This window comes from Pan troglodytes, chromosome 12 (genome assembly GCF_028858775.2).
Source record: "Pan troglodytes isolate AG18354 chromosome 12, NHGRI_mPanTro3-v2.0_pri, whole genome shotgun sequence".
NCBI classification, from domain to species: domain Eukaryota; kingdom Metazoa; phylum Chordata; class Mammalia; order Primates; family Hominidae; genus Pan; species Pan troglodytes.
Window position 1 is genome coordinate 42,962,609 of NC_072410.2, and position 18,829 is coordinate 42,981,437.

At 38.9% G+C, this 18,829-nt stretch overlaps 1 protein-coding gene and 1 long non-coding RNA gene across 9 annotated transcripts in view; one reads left to right on the top strand and one right to left on the bottom strand.

Annotated features, from left to right (window-relative positions):
* CTNNA2 (catenin alpha 2) overlaps positions 1-18,829 on the bottom strand; it is a 1,472,650-nt gene that overhangs the window by 875,498 nt on the left and 578,323 nt on the right. The window lies entirely within an intron of this gene.
* The window catches only part of LOC104005050 (uncharacterized), a 62,456-nt gene that overhangs the window by 7,908 nt on the left and 35,719 nt on the right, over positions 1-18,829 (top strand). For all 4 annotated transcript variants that reach the window (XR_008546460.2, XR_008546459.2, XR_008546462.2 and 1 more), the window contains exons 2-3: positions 9,268-9,411; positions 10,283-10,340. This is a non-coding gene — a long non-coding RNA (uncharacterized LOC104005050). The remainder of the gene's footprint in view (positions 1-9,267; positions 9,412-10,282; positions 10,341-18,829) is intronic.

The window sequence follows — 18,829 nt, forward strand, 5'->3', positions numbered from 1 at the left end:
TGTGTTTTGCTTTGAAATGAAGCCATTTCAGAATTGTTATTTTACACACACACAGATATAAATTATCATCAGTTTTACATATAATTGCCCCAGAGATTCCTTAAATTTGAATTTCTGTAGAAAGCTGCTACATTTTATTATTTGTTTACTTCCAGTTCAGATAGTTTTACATAAAGCAGCTATCAAATACTTTTTGATCTTTAAAAAGTGAAAAATAAAAATCAATTATATTTAAGGAACCATTAATTAGCAACATCTCATAAGAGCATGTCTTGTACTGTTTTTGGCAAATGGGCTATACATTAAAGCTCCTAGTGTCAGAGGCATTTGAACGAGAGCAACTCCATCTTGAATAGGAGCTGGGTAAAATAAGGCTGAAAGCTACTGGGCCGCATTCCCAGATGGTTAAGGCATTCTAAGTCACAGGAAGAGATAGGAGGTCAGCACAAGATACAGGTCTAAAGACCTTGCTGATAAAACAGGTCGCAGTAAAGAAACCAGCTAAAACCCACCAAACCCAAGATGGTGACAAGAGTGATCTCTGGTCGTCCTCACTGCTACACTCCCACTAACATCATGACAGTTTACAAATGCCATGGCAACGTCAGGAATTTATCCTGTATGGTCTAAAAAGGGGAGGCATGGATAATTCACCACTTGTCTAGCATATAATCAAGAAACAACCATAAAAATGAGCAACCAGCAGCCCTCAGGACTGGCTCCGTCTATGGAGTAGCTATTCTTTTATTCCTTTACTTTTCTAATAAACTTGCTTTCACTTTACTCTATGGACTTGACCTGAATTCTTTCTTGCATGAGATCCAAGAACCCTCTCTTGGGGTCTGGATTGGAACCCTTTTTCTGTAATACTAGGACATCTTTATTACTTTTCTTTTTTTAAACTTTGTTTTTATAAGTCAGTGCTTAAAACAAAGAAAATACTACCTTTAAATCTTCTTCTCTATATTGAATGCTTCCTTATATTTACAAAGAAAAATTTGAATCAAATATGAGCAAAGTATAAGTTGCATGAATTTTATGAAGTAGAAAGACACTTCTAAACAGTAAGTGCAGAAATTGAACATAATTTATAATAGATGACACTGTCTTCCTATCTGAAGTAAGAGAAAGGATTGCTTGCTTAGCTAATGTCTTACCCTCCTTAGGCCATTTAGGGGATTAGAGCAGATCAGGCATTCTTAAAGTAGACTAAATGGTGGTTCACAGGGAATTCATGAAACTGAAGTTGTATGTAATGTGTTTGAGTGTGTGTTGTGTTTCTCTATGTTTGTGGGGGAAAGAGAATCCTTCCTTTTCCTCAGAATCTCAGAGGGGTCTGTATTCCCCAGACAAAAGCCTTAAAAACTGCTGAGCTAGAAGATCTCTAAGATTCTTTGAGGTCTCCAAAGTTCCTCAGATGTCTGGTAGTCAAATGTGATTGTTCACAAAAAGAGTCAAACTGCAAAATATTTGAAGAGATTTATTCTGAGCCAAATATGACTGATCAATGGTTCATGACACAGCTCTCAGGAGATGCTGAGAACATGTGGCCATGGTGGCCCCGGCCACAACTTGGCTTTATACATTTTAGGGATACATAAGGCATCAATTAATACATGTAAGATGTACATTGGTTCAGTCTGAAAAGCCAGGACAAGTGGAAGCCAGGCTTCCAAGTTCTAGGTGGATTCACAGATTTTCTGATTGACAATTGGTTGAAAGAGTTATTACCAATAGAAAGGACTGTCTGGGTTACCATAAGGGGTTGTGGAGACCAAAGTTTTATGATGCAGATGAAACCGCCAGGTGCAGGCTTCAGAGATAATAGATTGTAAGTGTCTCTTATCAGACTTAGGGTCTGTTGTAGCAGTAATTTCAAAAGACAGACGGGTATAATGAGGCATGTCTGGCTCCCACCTCCCATCATGGCCTGAACTAGTTTTTCAGGTTAACTTTGGAATGCCCTGGACCAGGAGGAGGAGGGGTCCATTCAGATGGCTGGGGGGCTTAGAATGTTCTTTTTATTTTACATGATCATCAGGTAAGAGTGAACTTTCAAGCTCATCCTGCAATGGCTCCTCTCTGTGTGACTGTCATCTGGTCATTTCCTCCTTAGGATAATACATCCAGGGTCATCATGGGTAGTATAAAGACTTTAGGAAAGTCCAGCATATTAAAATTATCTGCTGCTAAAATGTCTGTTTACATTTCAGTGTATGGAGTGAGACCATGTTTCACAAAATCTGAAAATAACAATAGGGAAAAAAGTAAAAAAGTAAAAAGCACAGAGGTCAGAGTTAATAAGGGTAGGACAAGGATGAAAAGAAAGAATGACATGTGTCCATTAGTCCATCTGCTACTTATATGCTCTAGGCAGGCAGTAGATTCACCTCAGGCCATCCGCACCCTCCCACTGGATGCTTGACCTATTATCCAGGTGTCTTTCTTCAGGCCTGCTCTCACCCCCACTGCCTGGCAGAAACAGAGAAGGGGGATGAGCCCTTGCAAAACCTCTTGAAGAGGCCAGTCACCCTTGGATACTCCAGGAGGCTTCAATCTATCATTGGCTGTCAAAATCACCCCAGAAGTTTTCTTCCTGAAAGGCAGTTCCAACCTCAAGACTATTTTTTCCCCATTAAAAAGATCTTTCAAATTACAAGACACACAAATGGAAAAAAAAAAAAAAACAACAGAATTTCAGCTGTAAATGTTTCACATCAACAAAGTGAGGTATCTGCCATCATTAATGCCTAATTTGGCAAATGAGCCTTCCCTTAGCTGGAATAAATAAATATTTTCTAACCAGTGGAATGGCCCTATGTCTTAGGACCCTAGGACAGGAATTAGCAAACTTTGGCCCATGGGCCACACTCAGACTGCCACTTGTTTTAATAGTGCCTGCAAACTAAGAATGATTTTTACCTTTTTAAATGGTTGTGGTTTAAATATCTATCTAATAACTTTGATTTTTCAAACTGGCATAAAAACCTTAAATTGTTTCTGTTACTTTATATAAAAACAACTTTGCCTACTTCTTGTCTAAGAGATACATGTCACAGTGAGAAGAGAGAGGAGAGAGAGAAAGAAAGAAAGGCAAGGAAAATGTAATCTAATTCCATATATTAACATGGATGCAATTATCTTAAATATCAACAAGTAAAATATATCAAAGTGTTTAAAAAGTACGTATGTTACGTGTGTATATATGTGTGTATATATGTATGTATATATGTATATACGTATATGTTTTATGCATGTGTATATATATGACTGCATATACCCATATATACAGTCATCATGACCAAGTAGGTTTTTTTTCCCATGAATTCAAGAATGGTTCAACATAGAATATTTAGGAATGTAATTGCCATACTAACACATTAAATGAGAAAAATTAGAAGCCATGCAGAAAAAGTACCTAATGATATAATGGAACACAAAAGTCACGAATAAGCCTTTTTTTTTTTTTTTTTTTTTGACGGAGTCTCACTCTGTAGCCCAAGCTGGAGTGCAGTGATGCGATCTCGGCTCACCGAAACCTTCACCTGGCATGCTCAAGCCATTCTCCTGCCTCAGCCTCCCAAGTAGCTGGGACTGGAGGCATGTGCCACCATACTCGGTTAATTTTTTTTTGTATTTTTAGTAGAGACGGGGTTTCACCATGTTGCCCTGGGTGGTCTCAAACTCCTGAGCTCAGGCGATCCACCTGCCTCAGCCTCCCGAAGTGTTGGAATTACAGGCATGAGCCACCGCACCCAGCTGAAAAGGATTTTCCTCTTTCCATCCTTCCTGTTAGGAAGCATGAGGCACAACTATTTCATATAGACAGATCATGCAATCACATGCCATTTGTTTTATGTGAATTTCACATAAATCATTTCCTTTTATTCTTGTCTCTGGCAAAACAAGCACACACACACAAAAAAAAACCCCACGCAAATAAATCTATGACTGGTGGATCTTTGCTACCTGGACATTTCCTCTTTACAAATATCTATTCACCCTGTCCTGGTTATCTTGCCACTAGCTCATTTGGAGAAATAGTATAGGTTAGAAATTAGGACATAATATATTTTTCCTCTAATTGGAGAAATAATTCTGCCATCCTAGAATTGATTTAATAAAATCAGGTCAGATTCCCATCCTTTTGTTTTGGTAAGATGGGTTTTAATCCCATATCTTATGCTCAAACATCAAGTGCTCTGCACAGAGAAGAGAATGGGGCAAGCTCTCTGCTGGACACAAAACATTGCAGTGGTGAAGTAAGTGGGCCTTGGGAGCACTCCACCTGCATCTGAATTCCTGTTCTAGTAATTATCAACCTGTGGCCTTGGTAAGTCTCTCGGCTACTCTAAGAACCAGTTTTCTCATCCATATATAAAGGAAGATGAGAGTACCTTAGTCATAATGTGGTAAGGAATGCAAATGAATACACACAGTACACACACAGACACACACACACACACATACATAACAAGTGTTTGGTATGGGCTAAGAGCTCAGTAAATATTGGCTGTTCTTATAGTAGAGAAATCATCCAGTTGTTGACAGATTGCTTTCACTTAAATTTTCCAGGTAGGGGCCCCATGAGGACCAGCTGTATAGTAAGCAGTTCCTATTTTTAGATTCCCATGAACCCTACTCAAGCTTAAGATAAATTTCCTTCTCTTCAGCTGGTTTGTGTGTGGCTTGAATCTCCACAGCAGCAGTCACAGCAACAAAGCTCTGATTGGAAAGTCGGGCTACTGGTCCCACAGACATGTTTAACCGCAGCTGGAGCCCAAGCAGGTCTCACATACACGAGTCGGCCAACCTGCATAAATCAATTTGTGAGTTAATTCCAAGGGAGCATTTTCATTATGTGTACTTACATGCCGTAGGTTACTCACAGAAGATGCTCTCAGCTCCTCAGAAAGAAACAATTAGAAATTGTACCAATGTGACAGAGCTCTTTAGCAAACTCCATGTGGGTTTGGCTCAAATAACTAAAAGGGTTAGAGATTAAGCTAATACTTTTATCTCCTAGGCTCCATAATTAGGAAATGTATTTTCTGTGGAATATAAGAACAGCCATCTGTCCTGAATTAAAGAATATATAATATCATTACAAAAATATGATGCCATTGTTTCATTGTTTTTGAAATATGATTAACAAGCCAGTGAACGATAAGTTTGAAGTTTAGAATTACTTTATGATAAGTGGATTTAAATGCTTGAATGTGCGGATATATTTGGCAATTCTATCCCAGTTGAGGAGTTCATGGTCTCTGCCATCTCCTAATTGTCTAAGTGATTGCTTTTGATTTATACAGTGGTTTTTCTTCCCGACTCATATGCAATTGATTTACCTTAAACCTTCAGTGTAGCTTTTTAAAGAATATAAGCTTAGAAAGCCCTTAGTTATCATGAAGAGATTTTGTATCTGTTACCATGGATATTGCTTTGGTGGTACCCAGACACTATCATGCCAAGAAGAATCACATAGTACCTTTCTAATTCTGTATCCTGTTCATTATTTATTTAAAAAAAAATTCCAAAAGTTAACTGGTTGGAATTTATTAGACACCAATCTAAGGCATATACAAACAACATAAACAAAAGCCGTGTTCAAAGTTTCATTATTTGAGGATTCCACATTTTAAAATTTCAGGCAGATGAAAGTTTACTGGTCTTCATTAAACTGTGCCAGAATATCTTTGCTGTCTGTTTGAATAAATGCTTTGGACACTAATTTCCAAATCTGCAGCTCATAAGGGAGGAGTATAATCAGATGACTCTTGCCTATGTATAAATCATGAGTAACTGTCAGGGTATGAAGTTAGATGAATTCCCTCTCACTCATACCCTTACCAACTATGGAGAATACTGTGAGTTAAGAGTTCAAGTACTTCCTAATATTAAGAGTCGGAAGAAGAATTTGAGATTTCAATAGTAAATTTAGAAATGCAACAAGAAATAAAGTTCTCATGACCACTGAAGAGTGCTATTTAGCTGGTGGTGGAGGTGGTGGCAATGTCAACTATCTACTATGCAACACCTACCAAAAAACTCAAGAATAAAGATAACACAGAAAATGGCATTTATTTGTTTCGAAAACATAAAAAAATGGCCTAATGTTCCCATATTCCACATGCCCTCTACCACAGAGTTGAATCTCACTGGGCCTCAGTTTTTCTTTTTTGTTTTTGTTTTTGTTTTTGTTTTTAATGCTGTAACTAATAATTAATGCATGCTGGGCTTAATACCTTGGTGATTGGTTGATAGGTGCAAGAAACCACCACGGCACATGTTTACCTATGTAATAAACCTGCACCTCCTGCACATGTACCCCTGAACTTAAAATACATTTAAACAAAATGCTTTAACTTATTTAAGTTCCAATATGCTTTGATCCTTTGTATTTTTCTACTCTTAGTTGTAGCCTCTTGAGAAATGCTAATATCAATGATGCCAAAATGTACTAAATAGATCATTATATAACGGTAGCATTGCTAAAGGGAAAAGTTAAAAATAGAGAGAAAATTAAAAATTTAAGTAGACATACAGCTGTCCATTTCTGTCTGTATCCTCTACAACCAAAATGCCACAAAACTGCAGAATTTTTAAAATAGAATATTAAAAGATCCAGGGCTTTTGTTGCTTCTTCCAGAACTGTTTTCCAACTGTCATTCATGCCTTGTCAACCATACCAAATGAGAGAAACCCAACACTGTCCATTTATCAGCAGCTGCTGTTATTGTTTAGTCTTTCTTATGAATATCGCCCCCTTCCCAAGCAATGTTCCAACTAGATAAGCTCAGCAGTATTAACCATATAGTCCAATCATAAAGGGATGGCTTTAAAATATTCATTGGTGATAAAAATGACCCCTAATGTTACTGACGCAATCTGCAATATAGGAACAATTCATCCTCTAAAGTTACAAATGCTGAAGGTCAGAAGAAAGGTTTCTCTATGCCACTAAGGCTTAGGAATCTATTCCTTTCCTGGTAAGTGGGGTGAAAGTGAAAGAGGGAATAAGAAATAGAAATTTCCTAATATTGGGCCAGAGAGATGGTGCAAATTCAATACTGCTTTTGGGGGCTCATTTCAAAAAATAATCTTATGACCCTGTTTTGTGGATATTCACAAATGAAATACATAGTTTGTAGTTCAGTATTACTGCCCTGTTTGCTTATAACCATGCCTTCTTCTCAGAGCCATTTCCTAGAGCTCTGTTAACTATGGTGCCTTTAATCAGTACTATGTACATGCAATTACCCAGGGAGCTCTCCTTTTCCTGTGTGACTCCACTCCTGGCCCAGAGTGTCTAGAAGAGTCTAACAGTTACATATTGCTGCATTAAAACAATAAAAACAAACAAACAAAACCACACTCCAGAAGTGAGTGTCTTAAACCAATAACCATTTATTAGTTCCCATGACTGGAGGCATGGCGGGTATTCTCTGAACTTTCTAATACAGAGGCTTTCAACTACAGCGTCAGCTAGGCTAGAAGGTTCAAATGGCCACATTCCCATTTAGCAATTAGCACTGCTGTCAGCAGGGGGTTAAGATCAGCAGGGAGAGCCACACTTCTTTTTCTATTTAGTATTTCATCTGGGGTCTTCATGCCTTCTTCTCTCATGTCAGCATTACAACAGGGCAGAAACAAACATTAAAAAGTCTCTTGAGGCCCGGGTGCAAAACTCATTCAGTGTCACTTCTGCCACAACCAGTTTGTTAGTTAAGGCAAATGTTAAGACAGGTTCACAGATTCTGAGAGAGGGAATATTTGATTTCTTGATGAGAGAAGCCACAAAGCCACATTGCAAAAGATCATGGGGGAAGGTGTAGCAGCCATCTCTGAAAACAATCTACCAAAAGGGGACTCGAGTCTCTATAATAATACAGCAGCCAAGATTTTACACTAACCCAAAGAAAGTAGTGAATCAACTCTGGCTCTCTCTGGTTAAAACTCAGATTGTGTTGGATCTATCTAGTGGACAGAAAAAAACAAAAGATAATCTTCAGCATGAAAGCAGTTTGGCACATATCAGAAAGGAAGAGTTGAAAGACAGAAAGACTCACTATGTTTGTTTCCACCTTTGCATGAGGCCTCTCAGTGGGTGCCTTAAGACCCCCATTCTCCATAAGATACTGTGAAAGAAAAACATCTTGAGCCCCCAAAATCACTAAGCTAAAAGGAAAATTTATGCTGGAAACTGCTCAGGGCAAACCTGCTTCCCATTCTATTCAAAGTCATCCCCTCTGCTTACTGAGATAGATGCATATTCTGATTGCCACCTTTGGAAAGGCTTATCAGAAACTCAAAAGAATGTAACCATTTTTCTGTCACCTACCGGTGACCTAGAAGCCCCCTCCCTGCTTCGAGCTGTCCCCATATTTCTGAACGGGAGACATATATTGATTGATGTCTCAGGTCTCCCTAAAATGTCTGAAACTAAGCTGAGCCCTAACCACCTTGGGCACATGTCATCAGGACCTCCTGAGGCAGTGTCATGGGAGTGCATCCTTAACTTTGGCAAATAAACTTCCTAAAATGATTGAGACTTATCTCGTCATTTTTCTTGATTGACAATACCATCCTCTCTTGCTTAATTCAGATTGGGTTCCTGCCACTTGTACCTAAAAAAGTCATCTTAACTCACACTTCCAGTTTATGTCCAGTTTATGGGTTATGGCTGTTCACTCCAACCTTTCTAGTCTTCATGGCTGTTTCCACATGACTAGATGCCTTTTACAATATTCTTCCAATTCTGGAAGTAAATGGACATGGAAGGCCTATAGGAGAGAAAATCCTAAGCAAGCAAGCAAGCCCTAAACCTATCTAATCCCAGAGTGAGATAAAGTTCCTAGAATAAAACATTATGTTTCATAGAACAACTGAAAATGCTACATTAAAGTTTTGAAACATTTTTCAAAATTCATTTTAATATTACTGATGATCTAATATGGTGCTAATCATTAGGTATGTAAAAATGGACAAACATGCTTTGGGAGGCAAAGGTGGGAAAATCACTTGAGACCAGGAGTTCAAGACCAGCCTGGACAACATAGTGAGACCCTGTCTCTACACATTATTTTTAAATAGCCAGGTAAGGTGGCCTGTGGTCCTAGCTACTCTGGTGACTGGGCAGGAGAACTGCTTAAGCTCAGTAGTTCCTGGCTGCAGTGAGGTATGATCATGTCACCACACTCCAGCCCGGGCAACAGAAGAGAACCTGTCTCTTAAAATAAATATTCCATGTTCTCATGATGCTCATAGGCAAGGCAGAGAGTCAACAAAACACCCTGGCCTTATGCTGAAGCCTCACGCTGAAGATGGGATTGCTGCTCACCAGACCATGCATCCACTTCTGAACTGTTATCTGAGATGGAATTAAACCACTATCTTGCCATCTTCTCTAAGGTACTGTATTTTTGCATCTTTTTATTAAAGAGACCTACCATATGCCTTAACTAACTTTATGTGAGCAAACAACAAGCTGCGGGAACACAGACACTTGAGAGATTGAGTCTTCAGGGATGGGGAGTGGAGTGTGGATGGACCTGTTGAAGACAATTTTTTTAATATCAAACTGATTAATGTCCCTACCTTTTTTCTTTGAACCTCAAAGTCTTAGTTCAGCATCTGTCATGTTGTAGGCAGTTAATAAATATTAGTGAAAGGAAGAAAGGGAAGGAGAGAGGATGGACAAAAGGAAAGAGGAATAGAGAGAAATGAATTTCAAAAGTCCCTTCTATAGCAAGTCTTCTCTATCCTCTCTGGCACCGTCAAAAGAAAAGAAAAAAAAAGAAGAGGAGAGGAGGGGAGGGGAGGAGGGGGGGTTAACTTATCCAAAGACTCATTTTAGCACAAAACACATGAAATTGTTACATCTTTAACACGGGATTTTTATAAGGCTGTGATCATAGCCATAAAACTATTATATAGCATTAGCTTTAAAATGTACAAAACAGTCGCAATGAGAATTCTCAGTTTGGAAGATAATTTTGTATCAACTAGAACAAGGGTGCCCAACCCCCAGGCCATGGACTGGTACTGGTCACAGCAGGAGGTAAGCAGCAGGCAAGTGAGCCAAGCTTCATCTGTATTTACAGCCACTCCTCATCACTGGCATTACTGCCTGAGCTCCGCCTCCTGTCAGATCAGTGGTGGCATTTGATTCTCATAGGAGAGTGGACCCTCTTGTGAACTGTGCATGCAAGAGATTTAGGTTGCCAGATCCTTATGAGAATTTAATAATTGATGATCTGTCATTGTCTCCCATCACCCCCAGATGGGGCCATCCAGTTGCAGGAAAACAAGCTCAGGGCTCCCACTGATTCTACATTATGGTGAGTTGTATAATTATTTCATTGTATATTACAATGTAATAATAATAGAAATAAGGTGCACAACAAATATAATGTGCTTGAATCGTACTGAAACCATCCCCTCACCCCTAGCCTGAGGAAAAACTATCTTCCACAAAACTGGTCCCTGGTGCCAAAAAGGTTGGGGACCGCTGAACTAGAAGACAATGACTTTCAGAGGACATGATACTTTTCTGCTCTGTGGTTCGACTATCAGCTTAATGAATTCTGATTTTTAAGTATATTCTAGTTCTCATTTTGATGCCATCTACAAGGATTAAGTTTACATAAAATATCAAGTTTTAAAATAAGTACAAACCACAAATTTCTCTACTGTGATTCACCACATAATAGGTAGTTTGATTTGGAAAATCAAAACAAAGCAAAACAAAAGCAGCCTTGTCTTTCAACAACAAAAAATAGGCTGTGATTAGAAATTTCACGAGGTTAGAGGCCAACCAGCTTGATCTGCATTCTAATTCCTGATTTGCCACTAACTGTGTTACCTGGTAATTCTTTTAAACTCTCTGCAATACTTTCTTCATCTAAAACATAGAAAGCTAGATGCTATACAAGTTAAGAATTGGTTTCACTTACTTCGAAGATAGAACTAAGTTTGAAACCAAAAGCTGCTAATAACTGGCTGTCATAACTTGAACTTGTTACTTAAGTTCTCTAAGGTGCTCCAGTCTCAACAATAAAATGAGAAACATATTATTTAACTTTTAACTAATGGAGTTTAGAAAAGAACATATATATCTCTCTTGGTAATCAGAAATTGAATGAGTAATGTTTCATTTCTTTGTACTCTATTTGGATTTTAAAATAGTTTGCCCATATTTTGCAAATGTTAAATACTGACATTTGCCTTAATAACATGAAGCTATTTTGTGCACATCAAACATAGCTTACTGTGTGCAGAAAGTATTTTTGTGGTCTGCCTGTTCATCTTTAGTGTCACCCTTTACTTATTGTAGTTTACTGCTTTAGTGAGCTTACAAAGATTATTACTTTCATTGCATGTGTCTCCGAAGTTTTGTATTGCCTTATTTTTGTTTAAAAAATGATGCACTTCCAGTGATTTTGGTGTTGACTAAATGGTCTCTGTTTCAGTTAATTTTCTGCAATTTAGAGACCATGAACTAAATAATATACACATAGCACAATGTTAGGCACTGAGATAGGGAAGCAATCCTTGTCTCAAAAATCTCAGACTCAAAACCAGCATTTCTCAACCTCAGCATTATTGACCTTTTAGGCTAGATAATTCTTTGCTGTGATGGCTGTCCTGTGCATTGCAGGATGTTTAGCAGTATCCCTGACTTCTACCCCCTAGATGGTAGAAGCACTCCCCAACTTGTGACAACCAAAAATGCCTCCATACATTGTCAAATGTCCCCTGGAGGGAAGTGGTAAAACCATTCACTGTTCTAGATTCATGCTGCCAGTAAGGTAACAATTTAAAATTAAGTAAAATCAAATGAATTTTAAAACTCGGTTGCTCAGTCACACTAGTCACATTTTACGTGCTCAGTAGCCACATTTGGTGAATGGATACCCCACTAGACAGCACAGATATAAACTATTTTTATTGCAGAAAGTTCTATTGGACATGATGACTTCAGGGTAAAGGCTATGACAAAAATACAATAACAAACGTAATAATAATCAGGATTCCATTCCAGTATTTCCTCCATTGGGGAACTCCTAACCAGAAGAATATTTCAAATTGAATTCTTTCTGTAAAGGCTTCCTCAACTCATCCTTTAAGAAAGAATTTAAGAGACTTCTGCTATGAGGCCAGTAGTTCAAAATGTAACTAATGCTTAAGGACAGCTTCAAAACAAGGCCCAGTTGTAATTATTGGATAGGCACAATGACAGAGCTAGGGATTAATCTTTACTAAGGGCTAAATTAGGAAGGATTATGAAAGGAATTTTTAACAGGTATATATAATCCAGAAGTTTCTGGAGATGTAATCTACGTGAAGAATCTGTTGTTAAAACAAGATGAAAATATCAACTGACTTTATGGAGGGTTTCACTTCAACAAAACCAGAAGTGGCCTGCAGAGTTATCCAGCTTTAACACTTCAGTCTCCTTGAACATCAGAGTCAGCTGGCCCAAGGAAAATGCATTGATTAAGTGACCCTCCATTTTTCAAGATCAAATATGCCCTCAACCTGCTAACACAGCAACACAAGACCACAATGTCCAATCAAGATGGCATTCAGAAGTCAACATTTTTGGACATTTTTTAAGGGGAAAAAAAGAATTCTAAGAAAGAAACTTTAAGAACAGCCACACAGGCCGAGTGCAGTGGCTCACGCCTGTAATCCCAGCACTTTGGGAGGCCGAGCCGGGCGGATCACGAGGTCAGGAGATCGAGACCATCCTGGCTAACATGGTGAAACCCCTTCTCTACTAAAAATAAAAAAAAATTAGCCAGGCGTGGTGGCGGGCACCTGTAGTCCCAGCTACTCAGGAGGCTGAGGCAGAAGAATGGCGTGAATCTGGGAGGTGGAGCTTGCAGTGAGCCGAGATGGCGCCACTGCACTCCAGCCTGGGCGACAGAGTGAGACTCCATCTCAAAAAACATAAGCAAAACAAAACAGTCACACAACCTGCTTTTCACAAAAGGTTGAGCTGGACTCTTACTGGCTACACGGTATGAGAGAGTTGGCATGTGTTGGGGAGGGAGATGAAGCCTTTGTGTGTATGAAGCTTCATATTTAATAAATCCCCTAGAAACAGTACTAATGAATATTGTCTCCTAAACATTAATCCCCAAAATGAAGGGAAAAAACCCTTCTTTTATTATTGACAATTTTAATTTTACCTCCTTTTATGATTGACAATAGCATGCGATGCTATTGTGGACTAATTGATTCAGAAAGTAGTTATTAAATATTTACGGTGTCTCGTCTCAAGACAAGAAAGCTGGGGAGGAGGCAGAGCAAGATGGTGGAATAGAAAGCTCCACCGATCACCCCTGCCACGGATACCAATTTAACAACTAACTATAAAGAGAAAACACCTTCAAAGGAACCAAAAATCACCTGAGACCTCATAGTACCTGGTTTTAACACGGTATCGCTGAAAGAGGCACTAAAAAGACAGTGCCTCCTTCAATGATACAGTGTTAAAACCAGGTACTATGAGACTTTTCTCTTCAGGCACAGAAAAGTCCTGGATCACTGAAGCCACCCCTCCCCGACCCCATGCAAAGAGCACCTCTGGCACTGGGAAAGGGACAGCTCAGCAATCCTGAGGAAATGAACTCAGTGCTGTCCTGTTAGAGAAGAAAGGAAAATCAGACCAAACTCGGCTGATACCCACCCAGAGAGGGAGCATGTAGACCAGCCCTAGCCAGGGGGAACCACAGATCTCAGAGTTCTGAACTTGAGTTCCCACAAACCTCATCACCGAATGCCAAAAGTGCTCTGGGTCTCTAAATAAACCGAGTCCTAGTGCTCAACTGGGTCACAGACAGTGGACTGAAGGGGCATGTGACATACTGAGATACCAGCTGGGGTGACTAAGGGAGTGCTGGCATCACCCTTCCTCTAACCCCAGGCTGCACAGCTCACAGCTCCAAGAGAGACCCCTTCCTTCTGCTTGAGGAGAGGAGAAGAAAGAGTGGGGAAGACTTTGCCTTGCATCTTGGATACCATCTCAGCCACAGCAGGATAGGGCACCAATCAGAGTCATGAGGTGCCCGTTCCAGGCCCTAGGTCCCCAAAGATGTTTCTAGACACACACTAGGCCATAAGGAAACTTGCTGCCTTGAAGGGAGGAGAACAAGAGTCTCTGCCTAATAATACAGAAAATTCGTCTGGATCTTGTCTGAGATCATCGAGGCAGTGCCTCTACATGTCTGTGAGAATCACAGCATTACTGGACTTGGGGTACCCCCTAAAGCAGATACAGCTTAGATCACTACAACCAAGTTTTTTCAAATATCTGGAAAGCCTTCCCAAGAAGGATGGGTACAAATAAGCCCAGACAGTGATCATTAAAATAAATAACTAACTCTTCAACGTCTAGACACCTAAGAATATCTACCAGCATCAATACCAGCCAGAAAAACATGACCTCACCAAGTGAATTAAATAAGGCACCAGGGACCAATCCTGGAGAAACAGAGACATGTGACCTTTCAGACAGATAATTCAAAATAGCTGTGTTGAGGAAATGCAAAGAAATTCAAGACAACACAGAGAAGACATTCAAAATTCTATCAGATACATTTAACGGAGATTGAAATAATTAAAAAGAATCAAGAAGTAATTAGGGAGCCGAAAAATGCAATTGGCATACTGAAGAATGCATTAGAGTCTTTTAATTGCAGAATTGATCAAGCAGAAGAAAGAATTAGTGAGCTCGAAAACAGGCTATTTGAAAATACACAGTCAGGGCCAGGCACGGTGGCTCACACCTGTAATCCCAGCACTTTGGGAGGCCAGGGCAGGCGGATCACGAGGTCAGGAGTTCAAGATCAGCCTGGCCAACATGGTGAAACCCTATCTCTACTAAAAATACAAAAAACAGCTGGGCATGTTGGCACGTGTCTATAATCCCAGCTACTTGGGAGGCTGAGGCAGGAGAATCGCTTGAACCCAGGAGGTGGAGGTTGCGGTGAGCCGAGATCATGGCACTGCACTCCAGCCTGGGTGACAAAGCAAGACTCTGTGTTAAAAAAAAAAGAAAAAAGAAAATACACAGAGAAGACAAAAGAAAAAAGAATGAAAATCAATGAAACATACCTATAGATCTAGAAAATAGCCTCAAAAGGGCAAATCCAAGAATTAATGGCCTTAAAGAGGAGGTAGAGAAAGGGATAGAGGTAGAAAGTTTATTCAAAGGGATAATAACAGAGAACTTCTCAAGCCTAGAGAAAGATAATATGCAAGTACAGGAAGGTTACAGAATACCAAGCAGATTTAACCCAAAGAAAACTACCTCAACGCATTTAACAATCAAATCTTTCAAAGACCAAGGATAAAGAAAGGATACTAAAAGCAGAAAAATAAAAGACACAAATAACATGCACTGGAGCTCCAATACATCTGGCAGCAGACTTTTCAGTGGAAACCTTACAAGCCAGGAGAGACTGGCATGGCATGTTTAAAGTGCTGAAGGAAAAAAACTTTTACCTCAGAATAGTATATCTGGTGAAAACATCCTTCAAGCACAAAGGAGAAATAAAGAATTTTCCAGACGGACAAAAGCTCACGGACCGCATTAACACCAGACCTGTCCTACAAGACATGTTAAGGGAAGCACTTCAATAAGAAAGAAAAGGACCTTGATGAGCAATAAATAATCACCTGAAGGTACAAAACTTACTGGTAACAATAAGTACACAAAGAAACACAGAATATTATAACACTGACTGCGGTGTGTAAACTACTCTTATCCTAAGTAGAAAGACTAAACCATGAACCAATCAAAACAAGAAAGCTGGATTTGCTCCCAAGAATGAATTCGCTTTAAAAAATAAGTTCCCACTAAATGCAATGTGTATACTGAGCATTGACAATGTGCACAAATAAGAACATACTCAGAGTAATTATAATCTAGGCAATGGGAGAAGGGCAAAGGTGAGGGAGTATGCAAGTAACGTAACACCAAACAGGACAGAATATACATTATTAGTCACAGTGTTGAGGCTGCATAAAAAGAGAAAGATCACATCTCATTTTAAAAATTCACAAGCCTTTCTGGAGGTAGCCTTTAACTTTATCTTTGAGGATTAAGTAGAATTTTGGCATATTCCCGTGGGGGAGAAAATGTGATTCTCAGCTAAAGCCAAACTTCAATGCAGGGAAGATGGGTGTGTGTTCTGAAGTGCTTGGGCATGCTGGGATGTGGGGATAGATCTTTCTGGAAGGGCAGTCTAGGAGTCCAGTAGCAACTTTAACCTGCCCACCTCCCATTAAACACAAGCATCTTATTCAATGTGCATACAGAATTTATACTTTAACAAGCTCCCCAGGCGATTTTAATGCATACAGAAGTTTGAAAACCACTTCAGTAAAGGAACGTTTGAAACTACTTGGAATATTTGTAAGTGAAAGGAATATGTGAAGTCAGGGAATGCAGATAATTTAGATAGCTAGCTTTAGAAAAAAAGAAAGTACTAGTGACTTGTGTCTCTAGAAATGTAACAATAGAGGAAATACTCTTTTTTGTTCTTCTGTCATTATTTAAAGAAAATAAAATCATTTCAACCACGGTCAACAAATGTTTACTGAGATAAGCATTGGAAAAAATACTTTCACATATATTACCTCATTTCATCTTAACCACATTGTGCACAAATATGTTTTGAAAACAAACCAGAAACTTATTAAATCTTCTTGTTGAAGGATGATGCCCTTCTCCCATTGCCTAGATATCTTGTTGTAGCTCTGACCCTTAAGTTCCATTTTTTCCCCCTGAACCCTACCATAACCTCTAATTACTCTCACTATTTCTAACACATATGCACACTGAATTCCAAGCAATCCTACCCGGTTGTCAGCTCAGGTTTTGGTCCACATCTTTTCCTCACTTAGTGAATCCTTTGTAAACCCTTCTGTTGTCTCTTTACCTAAGACAGACAGAGTGGTCAGCTCATGCCCTTACTCCCTGGGCCCACATTCTAGTTTTAGTCTATCTAAAGCAAAATGAAGTCTTTAAAAAAAAGGCAATTTTAAGATCCTATTTTTCAAGTCTAGGAAACAGCTGTCTAAGCCACTCACTTATTTTTCCTTTTTACTGGACCACTCTTATCTCAAAGGCTGTTCTGTGGCTTTTGGAGAACCAACAAGGCTTTTCCTGATGAGCCCTCAAACTTATCAAGGAACGCAAATCCTGTCTTTGTTTCTTACAGATGAATTGTTTTTGATTCTTAAGGATGTAATGTTATAAACTTTCGTTTTAATAGTTATCAGGGCTAAAGTGCTATAACAAACTACCTAAAACCTCAGTAATTTAATACAGTAAAAGTTTATTTCTCTCTCTTGCCACAATCTAATGAGAGATAAATATGGGGATGAGGAGACCTGGTAAGGGCACTGACTCCATTCATCCAACAGCTCCATTCTAGGGCCTGAGTATTGCACAGGATTCTCTTCATCATTTAATAGGGAAGAAAGAAGGCAGAGGATGGCTTGGGTGTTTTAGGGGCCAGGATTGGAAATGGCTTACATCACATCCATCAACAATCTGTTGGAGGAAACCTGGTCACGTGGCCTCACCCAGCTGCAGGGGAAGGTGGTAAATATAACTTACTTTTATGTCAGGAGGAAAATGAAATCATTTGGAGAGCAGAGCTTGCTACCACACATCAAAAGTATTGATACCTTCTATTATGCAATTTAATTCTAAATCAAAATTTCTTTAGCTGCTTTATTATCAAACTAGTGTACTGTGGGTTGTATGAATAATGTTAGTGATGCACAATTTCTCAACAGTATTTTTTGGCCTATAGTTTTCAACATTACTAGACTTCAACCCATGTATATGCATATATTGTAATTCTTTCCACATACTTATTGCTAATGTAAAAACAAAATATATTTTTATTCGTTGAATAATAGTTCATTAGTGATAGGTTGCCTATAGTTTTGTATAATTGGCATAACAGGAAATACGCAGCTCAAATAAGTAAAATCAAATTATTGAGTTATCTTTACATTTGGAAGATAATATTCTTTAATATGAAAACTTCCTTATTAAATACAAGGTGATTCATAAATATTGCTAGCCAAATTTACTGTATGTTGTTCAGTTAATTCTGCTCCAATTTTTAACACTGAGTGTCTCTTTCCCCACTGAGGAGTAGGAACTGGTGATACAAGTTACAGGGTCTGTTTTCCCTCCTATGTGGACCCACTGTGATCATCACTTAACTGTGTAGCTGTGTATCTGGAGGGACTTTGTCCTTGACCAATTTTGCTTCTCCTGTTCTTCATGCAGGGAGGGGAGTGGATGGAGTGGGCTGTTGCCTTAACTCTAAGCCTAATGCAGTCCAAATACTACACGGCCAACAAAAGCTTTTAAATACAACTTATATCCATTTGATAACTTCGTATTAAACAGCACAGAAGAAAGACTATCATACCTGAAAATCTATGTCCTAGTCCTCTTATTCCTGTAATGAGCTGTGGAATCCAAGGGGAAACTTCTAGGAGTTACGTTCCTCATCTTTAGAATATCAACAAATAATGCAACCGTCAAGTTCCTTTTCAGGTCAAAAATTATATAACTCTGTGACTGTGGCTTTATTACAAAGCAGATGGATGATATTACCAGATCATATTGTTTGATGATGACTACCATAGAGATGGAAAAATGATGCTGCTATTGCAGAGATGTGGAAAAACTATAAGAAATAATAAGTAGTTTAGTACTTATAATAATACTCTACCTTCTACCTTGCAATGCCCTTTGAAATAAAAGAGAAAAATAGGACATAAACAGACA